This window comes from Salmo trutta, chromosome 8 (genome assembly GCF_901001165.1).
Source record: "Salmo trutta chromosome 8, fSalTru1.1, whole genome shotgun sequence".
NCBI lineage: Eukaryota > Metazoa > Chordata > Actinopteri > Salmoniformes > Salmonidae > Salmo > Salmo trutta.
This window is the reverse complement of record NC_042964.1, coordinates 8,077,890-8,101,790: the sequence shown is the minus strand read 5'-3', so window position 1 is coordinate 8,101,790 and position 23,901 is coordinate 8,077,890. Positions and strand designations below refer to the sequence as shown.

At 46.6% G+C, this 23,901-nt stretch overlaps 1 protein-coding gene across 1 annotated transcript in view; it reads left to right on the top strand.

Annotated features, from left to right (window-relative positions):
• LOC115198127 (actin filament-associated protein 1) overlaps window positions 1–23,901 on the top strand; it is a gene marked incomplete in the record, with an annotated part of 130,853 nt that overhangs the window by 83,754 nt on the left and 23,198 nt on the right.

Here is a 23,901-nt window from a genome sequence, read left to right as displayed (position 1 = left end):
AATTCCAGAATCCTCCAACCAGGATTTCTAGAAAATCAGGGAATTTATTGAAAGTTTTGCAACCCTAGCCACACTCTTTCTGTGACCGGCCACGGACTAGTTCTGGGCCAAACCCACACACTCTGGAGAGGGAGCAGAATGAGACGAACCAGGCCTTCTCTCTGTTGCTTCAGATGATGTTACTGTATGTGGAATGGATACTAGTGCGGCCGCAATCTTGGTTTAGGGCTATGACTGCATCTGGTCATTGAATGACTATATAGCATTGTGTTGGGTCAACAGTCCTGGACTTCCTAGAATAAGCATAATAACATCATTTAGCTAAGTCATCTGACATGCTAACATGCTAACACAGGCCCTCTGAGTGAATAGGGTGGAGACATGATGGCCACATGGATATGCTATTAGCAGACAATGTTGATAGAGTCCCTCTGTCGCTAAGAATAGCTATTTGTGTCAGGGGAATTTATGTTTTGTTGACCCACACACACACACACATACATTAGGGATTAGGAGACTCATACAGTATACCCATTAATTAGATAGACAGGAATTGGGGTGGCTAAGTCCAACCAGCCCAATCAACCTCACTTTGAACCACCCAGTGTGTGTGTGTGTGTGTGTGTGTGTGTGTGTGTGTGTGTGTGTGTGTGTGTGTGTGTGTGTGTGTGTGTGTGTGTGTGTGTGTGTGTGAGTGTGTGTGATAAAGAGAGAGACAACATATTAGAAGTGTTGATTTCTGCAGACAGTTGTGAAATCTGTGGCCTTGAATGATCTCAACCACATTAAGAGTTTTCTTATTTGGCTCTTTGGACATGATTGTTTGGTTGTGGGACAAAGGGCCAAAATCTGAGACGTTGGGTCACACCAGTGTGTGTGTGTGTGTGTGTGTGTGTGTGTGTGTGTGTGTGTGTGTGTGTGTGTGTGTGTGTGTGTGTGTGTGTAGGCTGATTGCTTACTGTGTCTTTACAGTAAGCAAAGAGTAGATAGATCGTAAATGTAAGGGTAGGGACCTGTAGCCTGGTTAGACCACACGGAACGCTGCACACACACACACACTGTTTTTCTTGTTGAGTACAGCTTTCAGTCTGGTTTAACCAAGCTGGGCTCTTAACTCCAGGACAGGAGTTTTCCTGAGCGGGTCACATGATCAGGGTGTCAGGAGAACCTCAGAGCCCTACTTTTAGGAAATGAATTTTCAAGGGTTAATGTCTGGTAGGGGTTAATGTCTGGTAGGGATTAATGTCTACTAGGGGTTCATGTCTGGTAGGGGTTAATGTCTGGTAGGGGTTAATGTCTGGTAGGGGTTAATGTCTACTAGGGGTTAATGTCTGGTAGGGGTTAATGTCTACTAGGGGTTAATGTCTACTAGGGGTTAATGTCTGGTAGGGGTTAATGTTTGGTAGGGGTTAATGTCTGGTAGGGGTTAATGTCTACGAGGGGTTAATGTCTGGTAGGGGTTAATGTCTACTAGGGGTTAATGTCTACTAGGGGTTAATGTCTGGTAGGGGTTAATGTCTACTAGGGGTTAATGTCTGGTAGGGGTTAATGTCTGGTAGGGGTTAATGTCTGGTAGGGGTTAATGTCTGGTAGGGGTTAATGTCTGGTAGGGGTTAATGTCTACTAGGGGTTAATGTCTGGTAGGGGTTAATGTCTGGTAGGGGTTAATGTCTACTAGGGGTTAATGTCTGGTAGGGGTTAATGTCTACTAGGGGTTAATGTCTACTAGGGGTTAATGTCTACTAGGGGTTAATGTCTGGTAGGGGTTAATGTCTACTAGGGGTTAATGTCTGGTAGGGGTTAATGTCTACTAGGGGTTAATGTCTACTAGGGGTTAATGTCTGGTAAGGGTTAATGTCTACTAGGAGTTAATGTCTGGTAGGGGTTAATGTCTGGTAGGGGTTAATGTCTACTAGGGGTTAATGTCTGGTAGGGGTTAATGTCTGGTAGGGGTTAATGTCTACTGGGGTTAATGTCTGGTAGGGGTTCATGTCTACTAGGGGTTAATGTCTACTAGGGGTTAATGTCTGGTAGGGGTTAATGTCTACTAGGGGTTAATGTCTACTAGGGGTTAATGTCTACTAGGGGTTAATGTCTGGTAGGGGTTAATGTCTGGTAGGGGTTAATGTCTACTGGGGTTAATGTCTGGTAGGGGTTAATGTCTACTGGGGTTAATGTCTACTAGGGGTTAATGTCTACTAGGGGTTAATGTCTGGTAGGGGTTAATGTCTACTAGGGGTTAATGTCTGGTAGGGGTTAATGTCTGGTAGGGGTTCATGTCTGGTAAGGGTTAATGTCTACTGGGGTTAATGTCTGGTAGGGGTTAATGTCTGGTAGGGGTTAATGTCTACTAGGGGTTAATGTCTGGTAGGGGTTAATGTCTGGTAGGGGTTAATGTCTACTAGGGGTTAATGTCTACTAGGGGTTAATGTCTGGTAGGGGTTAATGTCTGGTAGGGGTTAATGTCTACTAGGGGTTAATGTCTGGTAGGGGTTAATGTCTACTAGGGGTTAATGTCTACTAGGGGTTAATGTCTACTAGGGGTTAATGTCTGGTAGGGGTTAATGTCTGGTAGGGGTTAATGTCTGGTAGGGGTTAGTTTCTACTGGGGTTAATGTCTGGTAGGGGTTAATGTCTGGTAGGGGTTAATGTCTACTAGGGGTTAATGTCTACTAGGGGTTAATGTCTGGTAGGGGTTAATGTCTACTAGGGGTTAATGTCTACTAGGGGTTAATGTCTACTAGGGGTTAATGTCTGGTAGGGGTTAATGTCTGGTAGGGGTTAATGTCTACTGGGGTTAATGTCTGGTAGGGGTTAATGTCTGGTAGGGGTTAATGTCTACTAGGGGTTAATGTCTACTAGGGGTTAATGTCTGGTAGGGGTTAATGTCTACTAGGGGTTAATGTCTACTAGGGGTTAATGTCTGGTAGGGGTTAATGTCTGGTAGGGGTTAATGTCTACTGGGGTTAATGTCTGGTAGGGGTTAATGTCTGGTAGGGGTTAATGTCTACTAGGGGTTAATGTCTGGTAGGTGTTAGTGTCTGGTAGGGGTTAATGTCTGGTAGGGGTTAATGTCTACTAGGGGTTAATGTCTACTAGGGGTTAATGTCTGGTAGGGGTTAATGTCTACTAGGGGTTAATGTCTGGTAGGGGTTCATGTCTAGTAGGGGTTAATGTCTTGTAGGGGTTAATGTCTGGTAGGGGTTAATGTCTACTAGGGGTTAATGTTTATTAGGGGTTAATGTCTGGTAGGGGTTAATGTCTGGTAGGGGTTAATGTCTACTAGGGGTTAATGTTTATTAGGGGTTAATGTCTGGTAGGGGTTAATGTCTACTAGGGATTAATGTCTGGTAGGGGTTAATGTCTACTAGGGGTTAATGTCTACTAGGGGTTAATGTCTACTAGGGGTTAATGTCTGGTAGGGGTTAATGTCTACTAGGGGTTAATGTCTGGTAGGGGTTAATGTCTGGTAGGGGTTAATGTCTGGTAGGGGTTAATGTCTGGTAGGGGTTAATGTCTACTAGGGGTTAATGTCTGGTAGGGGTTAATGTCTACTAGGGGTTAATGTCTGGTAGGGGTTAATGTCTACTAGGGGTTAATGTCTGGTAGGGGTTAATGTCTGGTAGGGGTTAATGTCTACTAGGGGTTAATGTCTACTAGGGGTTAATGTCTACTAGGGGTTAATGTCTGGAAGGGGTTAATGTCTGGTAGGGGTTAATGTCTGGTAGGGGTTAATGTCTGGTAGGGGTTAATGTCTACTAGGGGTTAATGTCTGGTATGGGTTAATGTCTACTAGGGGTTAATGTCTACTAGGGGTTAATGTCTACTAGGGGTTAATGTCTGGTAGGGGTTAATGTCTACTAGGGGTTAATGTCTACTAGGGGTTAATGTCTGGTAGGGGTTAATGTCTGGTAGGGGTTAATGTTTGGTAGGGGTTAATGTCTGGTAGGGGTTAATGTCTGGTAGGGGTTAATGTCTGGTAGTGGTTAATGTCTACTAGGGGTTAATGTCTACTAGGGGTTAATGTCTACTAGGGGTTAATGTCTGGTAGGGGTTAATGTCTACTAGGGGTTAATGTCTGGTAGGGGTTAATGTCTGGTAGGGGTTAATGTCTGGTAGGGGTTAATGTCTACTAGGGGTTAATGTTTATTAGGGGTTAACGTCTGGTAGGGGTTAATGTCTGGTAGGGGTTAATGTCTACTAGGGGTTAATGTTTATTAGGGGTTAATGTCTGGTAGGGGTTAATGTCTACTAGGGGTTAATGTCTGGTAGGAGTTAATGTCTGGTAGGGGTTAATGTCTACTAGGGGTTAATGTCTACTAGGGGTTAATGTCTACTAGGGGTTAATGTCTGGTAGGGGTTAATGTCTGGTAGGGGTTAATGTCTGGTAGGGGTTAATGTCTGGTAGGGGTTAATGTCTGGTAGGGGTTAATGTCTGGTAGGGGTTAATGTCTACTAGGGGTTAATGTCTGGTAGGGGTTAATGTCTACTAGGGGTTAATGTCTGGTAGGGGTTAATGTCTACTAGGGGTTAATGTCTGGTAGGGGTTAATGTCTGGTAGGGGTTAATGTCTACTAGGGGTTAATGTCTGGTAGGGGTTAATGTCTACTAGGGGTTAATGTCTGGTAGGGGTTAATGTCTGGTAGGGGTTAATGTCTGGTAGGGGTTAATGTCTGGTAGGGGTTAATGTCTACTAGGGGTTAATGTCTGGTATGGGTTAATGTCTACTAGGGGTTAATGTCTACTAGGGGTTAATGTCTACTAGGGGTTCATGTCTACTAGGGGTTAATGTCTACTAGGGGTTAATGTCTGGTAGGGGTTAATGTCTGGTAGGGGTTAATGTCTACTAGGGGTTAATGTCTGGTAGGGGTTAATGTCTACTAGGGGTTAATGTCTACTAGGGGTTAATGTCTGGTAGGGGTTAATGTCTACTAGGGGTTAATGTCTGGTAGGGGTTAATGTCTGGTAGGGGTTAATGTCTGGTAGGGGTTAATGTCTACTAGGGGTTAATCTCTACTAGGGGTTAATGTTTATTAGGGGTTAATGTCTACTAGGGGATAATGTCTGGTAGGGGTTAATGTCTGCTAGGGGTTAATGTCTGCTAGGGGTTAATGTCTGCTAGGGGTTAATGTCTGGTAGGGGTTAATGTCTACAGGGGTTAATGTCTAGTAGGAGTTAATGTCTGGTAGGGGTTAATGTCTACTAGGGGTTAATGTCTACTAGGGGTTAATGTCTACTAGGGGTTAATGTCTGGTAGGGGTTAATGTCTACTAGGGGTTAATGTCTGGTAGGGGTTAATGTCTGGTAGGGGTTAATGTCTGGTAGGGGTTAATGTCTGGTAGGGGTTAATGTCTGGTAGGGGTTAATGTCTACTAGGGGTTAATGTCTGGTAGGGGTTAATGTCTACTAGGGGTTAATGTCTGGTAGGGGTTAATGTCTACTAGGGGTTAATGTCTGGTAGGGGTTAATGTCTGGTAGGGGTTAATGTCTACTAGGGGTTAATGTCTGGTAGGGGTTAATGTCTACTAGGGGTTAATGTCTGGTAGGGGTTAATGTCTGGTAGGGGTTAATGTCTGGTAGGGGTTAATGTCTGGTAGGGGTTAATGTCTACTAGGGGTTAATGTCTGGTATGGGTTAATGTCTACTAGGGGTTCATGTCTACTAGGGGTTAATGTCTACTAGGGGTTCATGTCTACTAGGGGTTAATGTCTACTAGGGGTTAATGTCTGGTAGGGGTTAATGTCTGGTAGGGGTTAATGTCTACTAGGGGTTAATGTCTGGTAGGGGTTAATGTCTACTAGGGGTTAATGTCTACTAGGGGTTAATGTCTGGTAGGGGTTAATGTCTACTAGGGGTTAATGTCTGGTAGGGGTTAATGTCTGGTAGGGGTTAATGTCTGGTAGGGGTTAATGTCTACTAGGGGTTAATCTCTACTAGGGGTTAATGTTTATTAGGGGTTAATGTCTACTAGGGGTTAATGTCTGGTAGGGGTTAATGTCTGCTAGGGGTTAATGTCTGCTAGGGGTTAATGTCTGCTAGGGGTTAATGTCTGGTAGGGGTTAATGTCTACAGGGGTTAATGTCTACTAGGGGTTAATGTCTGGTAGGGGTTAATGTCTGGTAGGGGTTAATGTCTGGTAGGGGTTAATGTCTACTAGGGGTTAATGTCTACTAGGGGTTAATGTCTGGTAGGGGTTAATGTCTGGTAGGGGTTAATGTCTACTAGGGGTTAATGTCTACTAGGGGTTAATGTCTGGTAGGGGTTTATGTCTACTAGGGTTAATGTCTGGTAGGGGTTAATGTCTGGTAGGGGTTAATGTCTGGTAGGGGTTAATGTCTACTAGGGGTTAATGTCTACTAGGGGTTAATGTCTGGTAGGGGTTGATGTCTACTAGGGGTTAATGTCTGGTAGTGGTTAATGTCTGGTAGGGTTTAATGTTTGGTAGGGGTTGATGTCTACTAGGGGTTAATGTCTGGTAGGGGTTAATGTCTGGTAGGGTTTAATGTTTGGTAGGGGTTGATATCTACTAGGGGTTAATGTCTGGTAGGGGTTCATGTCTGGTAGGGGTTGATGTCTACTAGGGGTTAATGTCTGGTAGGGGTTAATGTCTGGTAGGGTTTAATGTTTGGTAGGGGTTGATATCTACTAGGAGTTAATGTCTGGTAGGGGTTAATGTCTGGTAGGGGTTAATGTCTACTAGGGGTTAATGTCTACTAGGGGTTAATGTTGGCTAGGGGTTAATGTCTGGTAGGGGTTAATGTCTGGTAGGGGTTAATGTCTACTAGGGGTTAATGTCTGGTAGGGGTTAATGTCTACTAGGGGTTAATGTCTGGTAGGGGTTAATGTCTACTAGGGGTTAATGTCTACTAGGGGTTAATGTCTACTAGGGGTTAATGTCTGGTAGGGGTTAATGTCTGGTAGGGGTTAATGTCTACTAGGGGTTAATGTCTGGTAGGGGTTAATGAGTTCCTTCCTTGATGCTGTTGACTAACATCGCTGTAGATTAACAGGAGGGGGGCGGGATGGAAACTGTGTAGAGAGGAAGTTGGATACTCCCGTCTCTCTAGTTTCCTCGGGGAACCACAAAACATATAGCTCCTCCTTTGACCTGCAGTCACTGGCAGTGTTATATGGGATACACACACACACACACACACACACACACACACACACACACACACACACACACACACACAGTGCTGGCTGTGATTAGACATAATGGCCCCAGGCGTTCAGTGACAGACTGACTGAGGCCTCTCTCTATCTCTTTCTTTCTTTTTTCTTTCTCTCGTTCTCTCTCGCTCTCTGTCTCTTTCTCTCTCTGTGTGTCTCTTTCTCTCTCTCTGTGTGTCTCTTTCACTCTCTCTCTCTCTCTCTCTCTCTCTCTCTCTGTGTCCTCTCATCTTCTGTCTGCCCCCCCTCCCCCAGGTTAGGCATTTACATGTACAAGACTCAGCTCATCCATTTGACGTCATTACTTTGAGCCAGATGAATGGCCCAGTCCCAGTTGCTCTCAGATACATTGCATGGAGCGTGGGTTTGAGACTGGTGCTGCTCCATTCCGGCTCTATGTAGTAGAATATGGAACAAGCATAGCCAGGCCTGCTGCTGAGACTCAAATGAGTTCCATCTGTGTTGATGTTGGCAAGTGTCACTGCCCCCACCCACCCCTTCTCCTCCTCTCCCCACCCACCCCTTCTCCTCCTCTCCACACCCACCCCTTCTCCTCCTCTCCCCACCCACCCCTTCTCCTCCTCTCCACACCCACCCCTTCTCCTCCTCTCCCCACCCACCCCTTCTCCTCTCCCCACCCCACCCACCTCCTCCTCTCCCCACCCCACCCACCTCCTCCTCTCCCCACCCACCCCTTCTCCTCCTCTCCCCACCCACCCCTTCTCCTCCTCTCCCCACCCATCCCCCTCTCCTCCTCTCCTCTCCCCACCCACCCCTTCTCCTCCTCTCCTCTCCCCACCCCTTCTCCTCCTCTCCCCACCCACCCCTTCTCCTCCTCTCCCCACCCACCCCTTCTCCTCTCCCCACCCACTCCTTCTCCTCTCCACACCCACCCCTTCTCCTCCTCTCCCCACCCACCCCTTCTCCTCTCCCCACCCACCCCTTCTCCTCCTCTCCCCACCCACCCCTTCTCCTCTCCACACCCACCCCTTCTCCTCCTCTCCTCTCCCACCCCTCCTCCTCTCCCCACCCCTTCTCCTCCTCTCCCCACCCACCCCTTCTCCTCCTCTCCTCTCCCACCCCTTCTCCTCCTCTCCTCTCCCACCCCTTCTCCTCCTCTCCCCACCCACCCCTTCTCCTCTCCCCACCCACCCCTTCTCCTCCTCTCCCCACCCACCCCTTCTCCTCTCCCCACCCACCCCTTCTCCTCCTCTCCCCACCCACCCCTTCTCCTCTCCCCACCCACCCCTTCTCCTCCTCTCCCCACCCACCCCTTCTCCTCTCCACACCCACACCCACCCCTTCTCCTCCTCTCCTCTCCCACCCCTCCTCCTCTCCCCACCCCTTCTCCTCCTCTCCCCACCCACCCCTTCTCCTCCTCTCCTCTCCCACCCCTTCTCCTCCTCTCCTCTCCCACCCCTTCTCCTCCTCTTCCCACCCACCCCTTCTCCTCTCCCCACCCACCCCTTCTCCTCCTCTCCCCACCCACCCCTTCTCCTCTCCCCACCCACCCCTTCTCCTCCTCTCCCCACCCACCCCTTCTCCTCTCCCCACCCACCCCTTCTCCTCCTCTCCCCACCCACCCCTTCTCCTCCTCTCCTCTCCCACCCCTTCTCCTCCTCTCCCCACCCACCCCTTCTCCTCTCCCCACCCACCCCTTCTCCTCCTCTCCCCACCCCACTTCCTCCTCTTTCTCTTACACACACACACACACACACACACACACACACACACACACACACACACACACACACACACACACTCCTATCCATACTATGTACTGAGTTGGTCTTTGTTAAATTCATAAAGTGGCTCTTTTTGCATGTCTGTGAAATGTTTTAAAACCTTGTGGGGTTTGGAAAGAAAAGAACTGAGAAGATTTGCTAACTCCAACAAATGAAAGCCATCAGTCTGTCACAATTGGCGTGTTGTGGTTGGATAAGCCCGGTCCTTCTGTATTTAGCCAATCCAAATGTTTTCTAAGCTAAAAGGGAAACACATTTAGCGCTGGCGTGTAACAATGTCAGCGTTCTAAATCGATCCATGATGTGCGTGACAATATGAACCAGGATCACAATCAATCACTTCCCAATGAATACATTCCACCCATTGAGTTAATCACTATTCATTTGTTTGTGGTGTTAGTTTTTAATATACCGTAATATTGATGGCAAACTTGGCCCTGCCATCACTTGCTGAGGCTTCAGTTTCTCGGTGGACTTCCCCTACGTGGTGGTTGGTATAACCACAGTTGAATGCAGTGACCTCACCACCACTATTCTGTCATAGACGCATGATTTACGGTTATAACGAACAACAACAGTTCCTCGAGGAGACGGCTCCCACATCGCTGTGGAAACAGCACAACAAGCGGTAAATCTGAATGAATCAAATTGTATTACAGTGAGGAAATTGAATGATGACAAGTGACAGTTAAAAATAAGAACGGGACCCAGCTTCAAGGACCTTTATGCATATAACCGCGTTTGGAGAAAGTCCACCTGAACTATTCATGGGTTGCATGTTTCCTCACTATTGTTTTGAACGTTCCGTTTTTAACTGACGCCCAACTGAACATTCTACTCAATACATGCATCATCAATGAGCGCTGATGAAGATTTCATCAAAAGTGCATTCCAGTGGCATGGTAATACAATGATATTCGAAAGGAGGCAAATCATTAGCAGGAAAACCATTTGTCATCATTTTGATGTCCCCAGATTGACATTAGATGCAGTATACTGTTAGCTAGCTAAGATTGAAGGGAGGCCACCGGATTTTAGCGAGCTAATTTTGAGAAAGAAGAGAAACCCTCACATTGCTCTTGCTAGTATCACTGCTCTTTAATAAGCTTTACGCATCGGCCTCACGGCCTTCGTCAGAGCTTTCGTGAGTGTTTATAATTTGCACCCTTATGTAGACATTGCTCCACCCACATCCGGTCAATGCATCCAATGGGGTTGGAGTCGAGGGAAAATAAGCAAGTGCTACCAAATATAACCATGTGCATTTCATAAGTATTCTAATAAAGTGTTTACATAAAACGTATTAAACACGTCTGTAAAACATCGACCGATCAAGTAAGCTTTCATAAATCATTGGGTACAGTGCAAGAAATGTTAATGTTAGCATTGCTAGCTATTTTTGACGAACCTTTGTAGCTAATGACAACATTGCTATCTGTCTAAAGTAAATTTGACGACATGATAATGCTGGCAAAGTTGTTTCCTACTAAATATTTGACTACTTTAGCAATGTCATCGTATTTCCAGGCAATATAGTGCAATTTAGAGGAAACAGGAGTTAGCCTCCGTCCAGAATGAATGGGCTTATCACCGATAGAGGGCAGCTTCAACGTTCATAACAATGGCATGACGTGTGGATTGAACGAAGGGAAACCCCTATATCACTCCATTTTCAAATATCGTTTTTACAGAGCAGAGTCTTTCTTTACTCCCATCGATGATGTGATCTTCCAAACCAAATAAAGAAACTAAGTGAAAACTCACTCTAATACAGAGTAAAACAAAGCCTTAAGATCTAGCTGAATGCGTCTTTCAGACAGTGAATGAGACCTCTCTTTAACTAACTGAATGAGGATTGACTGTGGGGAGCCGGCAGAGACCAAGCTTCCCGTGTAACTAAGTAAGTGAGTGGGTGTGTGTTGGGACTGAATGAGTGTGTGTGTGTGTGTGTGTGTTTTCGGGTGGTGAATGAGCGGGTGAGTTGGTTCCTGTTTAACCATGCCAGTTTGCTCCCAGTACAATATCCCTGGTCCATTCCAGACTTCCGTTCCATTCAAGCCCAAACGGACACTTCGGGGGCTGTCCAACAAAAGCATGGGCCTCCTCTACCCCCTCTATCACAGGATATAGTGCCCCAGAACCCTCCTTCACTTCCCTCTTGCCTACATTGACACCTTATTGTGAGGTTGGGGGAAGAGGTGTAGAGGTCTGGAAGCTTCCTATTGCTGCTCTTTTCAACACTCAATTGTCGTTTTCTCCACGTTTTCCCCACTCAGCATCGAGACTGGCGTATCAGCTATTGCTGCATGTGAGAGCACACCTGCCTAAAAAGACAGACTAGTCTCCCACTCCCATTTCCAGGAAAGATAATACAATTAGAATGAGAACTGGTACAAGGGTTTGCTTAACTTTCACTAACATGGGCAGGTCGTGTAAAAACATTTTGCAGTAACATTTAGATCAGTATCTGTGAACATGGCTCATTTGCCATGCTTGTTCTGAAAGGGGAGAGTCCTGGGTTTTTCACACAAGCCACTGGTATGAGGTGTGCACGTGAGTGCGTGCGTGCGTGTGTGTGTGTGTGTGTGTGTGTGTGTGTGTGTGTGTGTGCGTGCGTGCGTGCGTGTGTGTGTGTGTGTGTAAGCTTCTGGTATGAATATGTCTGGCTAATCTGTAAATGACAGGTTGGAGTTTCTTTCAGACACATTGGACTATTCACCGTCCTTCAACAGCTAGAGGCAGCTGGACCGTGGCCACTGAGTGGTAAACCAACAGCTAGGGGCAGCTGGACCGTGGTCACTGAGTGGTAAACCAACAGCTAGGGACAGCTGGACCGTGGCCACTGAGTGGTAAACCAACAGCTAGAGGCAGCTGGACCGTGGTCACTGAGGGGTAAACCAGCAGCTAGGGGCAGCTGGACCGTGGCCACTGAGCGGTAAACCAACAGCTAGGGACAGCTGGACCGTGGTCACTGAGTGGTAAACCAACAGCTAGGGACAGCTGGACCGTGGCCACTGAGTGGTAAACCAACAGCTAGAGGCAGCTGGACCGTGGTCACTGAGGGGTAAACCAACAGCTAGGGACAGCTGGACCGTGGTCACTGAGGGGTAAACCAACAGTTAGAGGCAGCTGGACCGTGGACACTGAGTGGTAAACCAACAGCTAGGGACAGCTGGACCGTGGCCACTGAGTGGTAAACCAACAGCTAGGGACAGCTGGACCGTGGCCACTGAGTGGTAAACCAACAGCTAGGGACAGCTGGACCGTGGTCACTGAGTGGTAAACCAACAGCTAGGGACAGCTGGACCGTGGCCACTGAGTGGTAAACCAACAGCTAGGGACAGCTGGACCGTGGCCACTGAGTGGTAAACCAACAGCTAGAGGCAGCTGGACCGTGGTCACTGAGGGGTAAACCAACAGCTAGGGACAGCTGGACCGTGGTCACTGAGGGGTAAACCAACAGTTAGAGGCAGCTGGACCGTGGACACTGAGTGGTAAACCAACAGTTAGAGGCAGCTGGACCGTGGACACTGAGTGGTAAACCAACAGCTAGGGACAGCTGGACCGTGGCCACTGAGTGGTAAACCAACAGCTAGGGACAGCTGGACCGTGGCCACTGAGTGGTAAACCAACAGCTAGGGACAGCTGGACCGTGGCCACTGAGTGGTAAACCAACAGCTAGGGACAGCTGGACCGTGGCCACTGAGTGGTAAACCAACAGCTAGGGACAGCTGGACCGTGGCCACTGAGTGGTAAACCAACAGCTAGGGACAGCTGGACCGTGGCCACTGAGCGGTTCATTGAACAAGCATGGGAAACAGTGTTTAAACCCTTTACAATGAAGATCTGTGAAGTTATTTGGATTTTTACGAATGATCTTTGAAAGACAGGGTCCTGAAAAAGGGACGCTTCTTTTTTCGCTGAGTTTAGTATGCTTGCTTACTTACTTTATTGTGTATGTATTTCCTATTCTTATTTCTGGTGTGTTTTTCTTCTAGTACTACTTTGTTGTTGATTACTGAATTGTTGGCTTTTGAGTTTGCAAGAAAGGCGTTTCACTGTACTTGTGCATGTGACATTGAAACTTGATACTGGAATTGCAGTGAGGTCATGGAGATGGAAGGAAACGCCTTGTTGTGTTGTTCACCGAGGAAAATACAACGTATTTTGTCCAGCCACATCACTACTACAACCTAAATACAACGAACACAGACTTAAGACAACAGAGAATTCTAGACTCGTGCCTCTTTAAAAAGAAAAATATATGAAGGTATGACTGTGCACCCATGTAAAACTAGGCTGATCCAGGCTGAACCAGGCCCACTGATGCCAAATCAGGACAACCCAGACCAGCAGAGAGGCTGATGGGTATCTACTGTGCTGCACCCCTCTGGTACTGTGTTTTTCCTTTCATCTCTGGGGACGTCTGGGACCAATTTGAACTTACCTTGACCTCTCCAATGGAACGTGTGTGTGTGTGTGTGTGTGTGTGTGTGTGTGTGTGTGTGTGTGCCTGTGTGTGTGTGTGCTGTGTGTGCCTGTGTGTGTGTGTCCTGCATGGATTTAAGAGGAGCAGATGAATGCTGTCTGTGTGGACACTGTTTTAGTAAGTTCAGTGTGTTGGAAGGTGTACAGTGACATTAACATCTCAATGATCGGAACCATGTGTCTATGTGCATGGCTCTTCTGGCATCAACCCTCCTCCAGAATACTACACTTGCTTGATGTATGTAGAGACAATAGCTACAGGCCCTCAACCTAAAGAAAAACCCAAAGCATCTTGGGAAATGTAGTCTTTCTCTCCTAGAGGCCCCTCCCGCCCGCTACACCCTCAGTTCGTGAGGCTTCCCTCTGGCCAGTGCTTCAGAATGCCCATGGCTGAGAAGAACGTCTTCAAACATTCATTAGTTCCTTGTGCTGTTGGACTACTTAATGCAACGTAAAATGTATCGGGATATATACTTATCTATCCAGTGCAGTTGGGACAGCGGTCAGTTGTGAGTGAATGTATCAATGTCCTCTATATTTTTAGTGTATGCGGTATGATGGACTGACTGGTTTAAATGGATGAGGTGACAAGGTATGTGTGTGGGATCATTTTAATGGAAGGTGATGCCAAAAGAAAAATTCCATCCTGGATGGACAATAAAGTTTTATTCTATTCTATTCTGCCTGCGTCTGTCCCCTCAGTGCATCCAAACTGCCACAATGGCAAACACATTGACACAACACTGACTACTCCTCCTACACAGACAGACAGAGAACTACACGACTCACTGGACTCTGGTGTGTGGAGGTCAGCCCAGTCTAGACAGACAGAGTGGACGACTGACTGGTCTCTGGAATGTTGAGCTCAGCCCAAGCTAGACAGACAGAGTGGACGACTGACTGGGTGCTGGAAAGTGGAGCTCAGCCCAGTCTAGACAGACAGAGTGGACGACTGACTGGTCTCTGGTATGTTGAGCTCAGCCCAGTCTAGATCGAGTTAAGTCTCCAAACCAAGGTCAGGCTTGTTACCTCCCTCACTGCAGCTCCCTAATTACACACTGTCTTCTCCCTGGAAGGGATGGAATTGGTGGGTTCAAAGGCACCAACTGCAGTGATCTGTTGATCTAAATGATACATGGATGGGAATTTACAATAGAATTGGTGGGTTTAAGGGTATCTGTATTTTGCAGCAAATGCGAAGATCTGTAGCAGTATTTATTTCTTGATCCTAAATGGAGTACCGGATGGGTCTATCCCATTGGTTTCATTCCTCCAGGCACACTCAGTCAAGCGCAGCTCAAGTTTTTGAAATATTTCTATACATCTAAGTGGTCGATGAGTGGGAGACAACAATAGGATGAGAGGACGTGGATGGCTTTGAGATCTGTGGAAGTTGAACAGACGGAAATGATCAGTGTTAGTTAGAGCATACACATCCATCTGGACCGACACCGCTTTGGGCTTTATGGATGCTGTTTGTTTATGGTCAATCGGAGGCTGGAATGCATTTGGACCACGATGCACTCTGTTAGTCGGCTCGTGTGATTCGTCAAGACAGATTATCGGTGTGATACGATCAGGCTGTTGGTTGTTGAGGTAGTGAAAACAATTGAAAAGTAGGTGTGTGTGTGTGTGTGTGTGTGTGTGTGTGTCCAAAGTACTTGACCAGACCTTGAGTACCTCTAATCTCTTACATAATTTCATAACAGAGTGATGGGGTCACGACTCGCGTCTCCATCTCAAGTAACTCGCATTGAGTTTCAAAACACAGATCTAAAACAATCATATCTTGACAGTTATTAATGTTGCTGTTGTTGCTAACTTTTTAAGGATGAAATGAGTGCATTCTGATAATTCTGACAGGTTAGGGCCTTCCAACATCGACAGTCCCACAACACCAACGCAAACCTAACCTCCGGCTTTTGTGTTTCGAGGTCGAGATGTGAAGTGGCGTGTTTTACCTACAGAGCTTATTGTTCAACTGTCAAGATCGGACTCTTTCCTTCTCGCGTTTCTTCATTTCTCTGCCTTGAAGTCTAGAAGTGTTCCACTCGTTCAGCTTTCTTTTATTCTCTTGTCCTCCCTTGGTGCAGTGGGGAGTTTCCGTGCGGGTTAGGAGGGGTGGGGGAGCGGTTGTGGAGTTTAGTGGGCCTGTGGTCTTGCCAGAAAATGAGTTCACCACAAAGCAGTGTTTCCCAGAGGAAATGTGATAAGGTTCTGGGGTCGAGCCACGTCTTTGAGTTAGTTATAGATGAGAGAGAAAGGGAGGGAAGATGGGGGGGTGAGGGGGGTGAGGAGAGAGAGGGAGGGTAGATGGGGGAGAGAGGGAGGGTAGATGGGGAGGGAGAAGGGGAGGGTAGATTGGGGAGAGGGGGGTGATGGTAGATGGGAGGGTAGATGGGGTGGGAGAGAGGGGGGAGAGAGACGGAGGGTAGATGGGGGGAGAGAGGAAGGGTAGATGGGGAGAGAGGAAGGGTAGATGGGGAGAGAGGGAGGGTAGATGGGGAGAGAGGAAGGGTAGATGGGGAGAGAGGGAGGGTAGATGGGGAGGGAGAAGGGGAGGGTAGATTGGGGAGAGGGGGATTGATGGGGAGAGAGGGAGGATAGATGGGAGGATAGATAGGAGGGAGAGAGGGAGGGTAGATGGGGAGGGAGAGAGGGAGGGTAATTGGGGAGGGAGCAGGGGAGGGTAGATGGGGAGAGGGGGAAGGGGAGGGTAGATGGGGGAGAGGGAGAAGGGGAGGGTAGATGGGGGAAGGGGAGGGTAGATGGGAGGGTAGATGGGGGAGGGTAGATGGAGAAGGGGAGGGTAGATGGGGAGAGGGAGAAGGGGAGGGTAGATAGGGGAGAGGGAGAAGGGGAGGGTAGATGGGGGGAGGGTAGATGGGGGGAGGGTAGATGGGGGAGAGGGAGAAGGGGAGGGTAGATGAGAGGGTAGATGGATAGAGGGAGAATGAGTATATGGAGAGAGAGGGGGGGAAGATAAATGAGTGTAGATGGAGAGAGAGGGGGGGGAAGATAAATGAGTGTAGATGGAGAGAGAGGGGGGAAGATAAATGAGTGTAGATGGAGAGAGAGGGGGGGAAGATAAATGAGTGTAGATGGAGAGAGAGGGGGGAAGATAAATGAGTGTAGATGGAGAGAGAGGGGGGGAGATAAATGAGTGTAGATGGAGAGAGAGGGGGGGAAGATAAATGAGTGTAGATGGAGAGAGAGGGGGGGAGATAAATGAGTGTAGATGGAGAGAGAGGGGGGGAAGATAAATGAGTGTAGATGGAGAGAGAGGGGGGGGAGATAAATGAGTGTAGATGGAGAGAGAGGGGGGGGAAGATAAATGAGTGTAGATGGAGAGAGAGGGGGGGAAGGTAAATGAGTGTAGATGGAGAGAGAGGGGGGGAAGATAAATGAGTGTAGATGGAGAGAGAGGGGGGAAGATAAATGAGTGTAGATGGAGAGAGAGGGGGGAAGATAAATGAGTGTAGATGGAGAGAGAGGGGGGGGGAAGGTAAATGAGTGTAGATGGAGAGAGAGGGGGGAAGATAAATGAGTGTAGATGGAGAGAGAGGGGGGAAGATAAATGAGTGTAGATGGAGAGAGAGGGGGGGAAGATAAATGAGTGTAGATGGAGAGAGAGGGGTGGAAGATAAATGAGTGTAGATGGAGAGAGAGGGGGGAAGATAAATGAGTGTAGATGGAGAGAGAGGGGGGGAAGATAAATGAGTGTAGATGGAGAGAGAGGGGGGGGAAGATAAATGAGTGTAGATGGAGAGAGAGGGGGGAAGGTAAATGAGTGTAGATGGAGAGAGAGGGGGGAAGATAAATGAGTGTAGATGGAGAGAGAGGGGGGGAAGGTAAATGAGTGTAGATGGAGAGAGAGGGGGGAAGATAAATGAGTGTAGATGGAGAGAAAGGGGGGAAGATAAATGAGTGTAGATTGAGAGAGAGGGGGGAAGATAAATGAGTGTAGATGGAGAGAGAGGGGGGAAGATAAATGAGTGTAGATGAGAGAGAGGGGGGAAGATAAATGAGTGTAGATGGAGAGAGGGAGAATGAGTATATGGAGAGAGAGGGGGGGAAGATAAATGAGTGTAGATGGAGAGAGTATTGAAAAAAGCAGGAAGGGTTTGAAGAGTCTATTGAAGAGCCCGTCACAATCGTTTTTTTGAATGGGCTGCGTCTCAATCCACCTCATCCGCCGATGACAGGCTTCTTATGTCAGGCTTCCGTGGAAGATGGCCGAGCTACAGTGGTGTAAATCGGCCTTCGTCCAAACGGTTTGGCTTACAAACTAATATGACCACTCTATGGAAAGATGAGACTCTCACGAATAGGATTTGCTCTACGACCCCCAAAAAGCCCCACGGGACTCGTCTGAAGTCAATACCAGCCGATGTGCCAACTTCTGTCTGTAGCGTCCAAACCGTTTGGGCTACAAACTAATATGACCACCACTAGTGTCACAAAAATGAATGCAAGTACACTGCATGACCAAAAGTATGTGGACACCAGCTTGTTGAACATCTCATTCCAAAATCATGGAGTTTGGAGTTTGTCCCCCCGTTGCTACTATATCAGCCTCCACTCTTCTGGGAAGGCTTTCCACTAGATGTTGGAACATTGCTGCGGGGACTTGCTTCCATTTGCTTCGGGCACTGATGTTGTGCCTGGCTCGCAGTCGGCGTTCCAATTCATCCCAAAGGTGTTCGATGGGGTTGAGGTCAGGGTTCTATGAAGTCCAGTCAAGTTCTTCCACACCAATCTCGACAAACCATTTCTGTATGGACCTCGCTTTGTGCACAGGGGCATTGTCATGCTGAAACAGTAAAGGGCCTTCTGCAAACTGTTACCACAAAGTTGGAAGCACAGAATCATCTAGAATGTAATTGTATGCTGTAGCATTAGGATTTCCCTTCACTCGAACAATGAAAAAAAGCCCCAGACCATTATTCCTCCTCCACCAAACTTTACAGTTGGCACTATGCATTCTGGCAGGTAGAGTTCTCCTGGCATCCGCCAAACCCATATTCATACATTGGGACTGCCAGATGGTGAAGCGTGATTCATTGCTCCAGAGAACATGTTTCCACTGCTCCCGAGTCCAATGGCGGTGAGCTCTACACCACTCCAGCCGACGCTTGGCATTGCGTATGGTGATCTTAGACTTGTGTGTGGCTGCTCGGCCATGGAAACCCATTTCATGAAGCTCCCGACGAACAGTTCTTGTGCTGACGTTGCTTCCAGAGGCAGTTTGGAACTCGGTAGTGAGTGTGGCAACCGAGGACAGACGGTTGTTACGTTTCCACTTCACAATAACAGCACTTACAGTTGACCGGGGCAGCTCTAGTAGGGCAGACATTTGACCAACTGACTTGTTGGAAAGGACACATCCTATGACGGTGCCACGTTGAAAGTCACTGAGCTCTTCAGTAAGGTCATTCTACTGCCAATGTTTGTCTACGGAGATTGCATGGCTGTGTGCTCGATTGTATACGCCTGTCAACAACAGGTGTGGCTGAAATAGCCGAATCCACTAATTTGAAGGCATGTCCACATACTTTTGTATATATATAGTGTATGTAGGTAGTTTTGTGCCAACAAAAATAAGGGGTTAAAAACAATATATCTCCTAGGTATAGGACATACACTTAAAATCCTTATTCCTTCTCGACTTGTTTTTGGACTGTCTGTTTTATGAATGTGTTATTCAGTACGTTTCTATGGGCTATAGTAGTAAATTCATTATTTTATCAAATCATTTTGTTATATATGTTAGATTAGTAGAACACCCCCCTTTTAGAGGTTAAAGACATGGGCTAATGGGAAGTTATGTAGATAGACTGAGGAAGCATTTTGGTGATTCATCTGTGTTTATCATTAATGGTTAGTGTTTGTCAGTTTGCGGTTTGGCTGGGCCTAGTCAGAGTGGCTGAGAGTTGGGGCTGCAGACTGTTAATAATGGTCCTCTTTCACCCTGGTCATCGAGCTAAATGGACTGTGGCTACTAGAATGCAGGCCCAATACATAGCATCATTCAGTTATAGCAGTATGTTAGTGTGTATATCAGAACTCAGCATTTTAGTTTGTTCAGCTACCATTTCCCTTTTGGCCAGTAAGTGTAGTTTAGAGTCATCGTATTGACTTTGCATTGAGCTTTTCCCCAATCTAGATGGATGCATACGGTGTTACTGCTAGTAGTAATCTGGTCCAGTCCTGCAGGATGTGTGTCAAGGTTAACCTTGACCTTTTGTGAGTATTGCCCCACATCCCAAATCCACTGTGCATCCTTCAGTATAAATGCTTTGATCATGACACAGTGACACATCATTTCTGACATAGCTCTGCACTGTAAAACAACACACAGAAATTGTTTTATCGCTTCTCCCTTTTATGAATAGGCACATATTTTACCGTCCTTTACCGCCTTTGTGGCCGCGAGCAACGGCCCATAGCACTGACGTTTCACAACTGTGGTAGATTTTCCCCTAAAAATGGCAGCTGCAAAATACAATTAGAGCGGACTTTTCCATGAGAAGAAACGGGGGGGTGGAAGGCTTTATCGGAGGTAATAGACGTAACTGCTTGTTGTTGGCGCGAGAGGTCATTGTCATCGTTACAGCAGGTTGTCAAGTGGACCTTTTATAGGACGGGCTTCCAGGCGACATGATGCTGATAATGGGGCCTGAGTTTTTACCTGAGCACGTAACCTGGCTAGGGAAACCCTGGTCACCTGATCAGGTAGCACTCATGGTCTTAGATATAGAGAGTGTTAACAACACCCCAAAGAGAACCTTAGTGTGTTAACAACACCCCAAAGAGAACCTGAGTGTGTTAACAACACCCCAAAGAGAACCTGAGAGAGTGTTAACAACACCCCAAAGAGCACCTCAGAGAGTGTTAACAACACCCCAAAGAGAACCTGAGTGTGTTAACAACACCCCAAAGAGAACCTCAGTGAGTGTTAACACCCCAAAGAGAACCTCAGAGAGTGTTAACAACACCCCAAAGAGAACCTCAGAGAGTGTTAACAACACCCCAAAGAGAACCTCAGAGAGTGTTAACAACACCCCAAAGAGAACCTCAGAGAGTGTTAACAACACCCCAAAGAGAACCTCAGTGAGTGTTAACAACACCCCAAAGAGAACCAGAGTGTGTTAACACCCCAAAGAGAACCTGAGTGTGTTAACAACACCCCAAAGAGAACCTGAGTGTGTTAACACCCCAAAGAGAACCTGAGTGTGTTAACAACACCCCAAAGAGAACCTCAGAGTGTGTTAACAACACCCCAAAGAGAACCTGAGTGTGTTAACAACACCCCAAAGAGAACCTCAGAGAGTGTTAACAACACCCCAAAGAGAACCTAAGTGTGTTAACAACACCCCAAATAGAACCTCAAAGAGTGTTAACAACACCCCAAAGAGAACCTGAGTGTGTTAACAACACCCCAAAGAGAACCTCAGAGAGTGTTAACAACACCCCAAAGAGAACCTGAGTGTGTTAACAACACCCCAAAGAGCACCAGTGAGTGTTAACAACACCCCAAAGAGAACCTCAGTGAGTGTTAACACCCAAAGAGAACCTGAGTGTTAACAACACCCCAAAGAGAACCTGAGTGTGTTAACACCCCAAAGAGAACCTGAGTGTGTTAACAACACCCCAAAGAGAACCTGAGTGTGTTAACAACACCCCAAAGAGAACCTGAGTGTGTTAACAACACCCCAAAGAGAACCTCAGAGAGTGTTAACAACACCCCAAAGAGAACCAGAGTGTGTTAACACCCCAAAGAGAACCTGAGTGTGTTAACAACACCCCAAAGAGAACCTCAGAGAGTGTTAACAACACCCAAAAGAGAACCTAAGTGTGTTAACAACACCCCAAATAGAACCTCAAAGATTGTTAACAACACCCCAAAGAGAACCTGAGTGTGTTAACAACACCCCAAAGAGCACCAGTGAGTGTTAACAACACCTCAGAGAGTGTTAACAACACCCCAAAGAGAACCTGAGTGTGTTAACAACACCCCAAAGAGCACCAGTGAGTGTTAACAACACCCCAAAGAGAACCTCAGTGAGTGTTAACACCCAAAGAGAACCTGAGTGTTAACAACACCCCAAAGAGAACCTGAGTGTGTTAACACCCCAAAGAGAACCTGAGTGTGTTAACAACACCCCAAAGAGAACCTGAGTGTGTTAACAACACCCCAAAGAGAACCTGAGTGTGTTAACAACACCCCAAAGAGAACCTCAGAGAGTGTTAACAACACCCCAAAGAGAACCAGAGTGTGTTAACACCCCAAAGAGAACCTGAGTGTGTTAACAACACCCCAAAGAGAACCTCAGAGAGTGTTAACAACACCCCAAAGAGAACCTAAGTGTGTTAACAACACCCCAAATAGAACCTCAAAGATTGTTAACAACACCCCAAAGAGAACCTGAGTGTGTTAACAACACCCCAAAGAGCACCAGTGAGTGTTAACAACACCTCAGAGAGTGTTAACAACACCCCAAAGAGAACCTGAGTGTGTTAACAACACCCCAAAGAGAAACAGAGAGTGTTAACAACACCCCAAAGAGAACCTGAGTGTGTTAACAACACCCCAAAGAGAAACAGAGAGTGTTAACAACACCCCAAAGAGAACCAGTGAGTGTTAACAACACCCCAAAGAGATCCTCAGAGAGTGTTAACACCCCAAAGGCCCATAAGAAGCTATTCTCCATCCCAAGTTATCGCTCTCCAGCAGAGAACTCTCTTTGTATTCTCTCTCTTTCTGGGTGAAAACCAGCTCTGGGAACGCTCAAATCACTGCATCGAATGTCAACGGAGAAGATATTTATTTCCATGCGCTTGGAGAGATTATGAGATAAACATTTTATTGCCGCAATTATGTTATTTTAAGAGCTGAACGCAAAGACCTCGGTGCGTAGTAGCGCCAGCCAAGATGCATAACGTCAGCGAGCTAGTTTATCCTCACGCCCTAGCTAGCTAAGTGGAGTAGAGTAAACAACCACAAATAAGTGTTATTTTCCATCCCACTCCTTCTCTTTTACCTCTCCCTCTCTCTCTCTCTCTCTCTCTCTCTCTCTCTCTCTCTCTCTCTCTCTCTCTCTCTCTCTCTCTCTCTCTCTCTCTCTCAATTTTCAATTCAATTCAATTCGCTTTATTGGCATGACGTAACAATGTACATATTGCCAAAGCTTACTTTGGATATTTACAATATAAAAAATAAATAAAAATGAGAATCAAAAATTGTCAACGGGACAACAGTAACAACAATAACCAACGGTCAATATAACCATACATTCAACAATAACAATAATCATACAGTTGAGGACATGTGCAGGTTTATTGGTCTGTCAGACACTGTCCCTCAACTTATGGCAGGCAGCAATGTAGTGCGCTGCCAACCCACAGCTCTCTGCGTCCTCCCCCAACAGGATGGGTAGCCTATCCTCATCAGAGAGGTCTTTAAAACCTTGAATAAGGATTTCAAATTTGGGGAAATGACACTCTCTAATTGTTTTATATTTTTGACATTTTGTCAGGAAATGCAGCTCCGTCTCAGGTTCTGCTGTTGTGCAGTGGTTGCACAGCCTTTCCTCTACAGGGAGCCAGGTTTTCCTGTGTCTACCCTTCTCAATGGCAAGGCTGTGCTCACTGAGCCTGTACTTTGTCAAGGTTTTTCTAAGGTTTTGATCAGTAACCATGGTCAAATATTTAGCCATAGTGTACTGTCGATTTAGGGCCAGATAGCACTGCATTTTGCTTTGTGTTTGTGCTTGTGTTTCCCAATAAGCAATGTAGTTTTGTTTTGACTGTGTTGTAATTTGGTTTATTCTGATTGATTGGATGTTCTGGTCCTGAGGCTTCAGTGTGTTAGTAGAACAGGTTTGTGAACTCAGCCCCAGGACCAGCTGGATGAGGGGACTCTTTTCTTTGCTCAGCTCTTGGCATTGCAGGGCTTGGTAATGATATGAGAGGGGTTCACTGTATTTTAGATGTTTCCAAAACTTAATTGCTCTTTTTTGAGTTTTTATTATTAGTGGATATTGGCCTAATTCTGCCCTGCATGCATTGTTTGTAGTTTTCCTCTGGACACGTAGGAGAATCTTACAGAACTCTGCATGTAGGGTTTCAATGGGGTGTTTGTCCCATTTGATGAAATCTTGTTTTGCAAGTGGACCCCACACCTCGCTGTCATAAAGTGCAATTGGTTCAATGACATATTCAATTAGTTTTAGCCAAATTTTAATAGGTATTTCAATTTGAATTTGCTTTTTAATGGCGTAGAATGCCCTGCGTGCTTTCTCTCTCAGTTCATTCACTGCCTCATTAAGGTGTCCAGTTGAGCTTATTTTTAAACCTAAGTAATTTTAAACCTAAGTGGAAAAGCATCACTTCTTAGTGAAACATTACATGTTGATTGGCTCTGTGGCAGTGTAACACTTCAAAGCCAATCACTAGTTAACTCAGCGGATAACTCAATGAATGACTTCCTCTC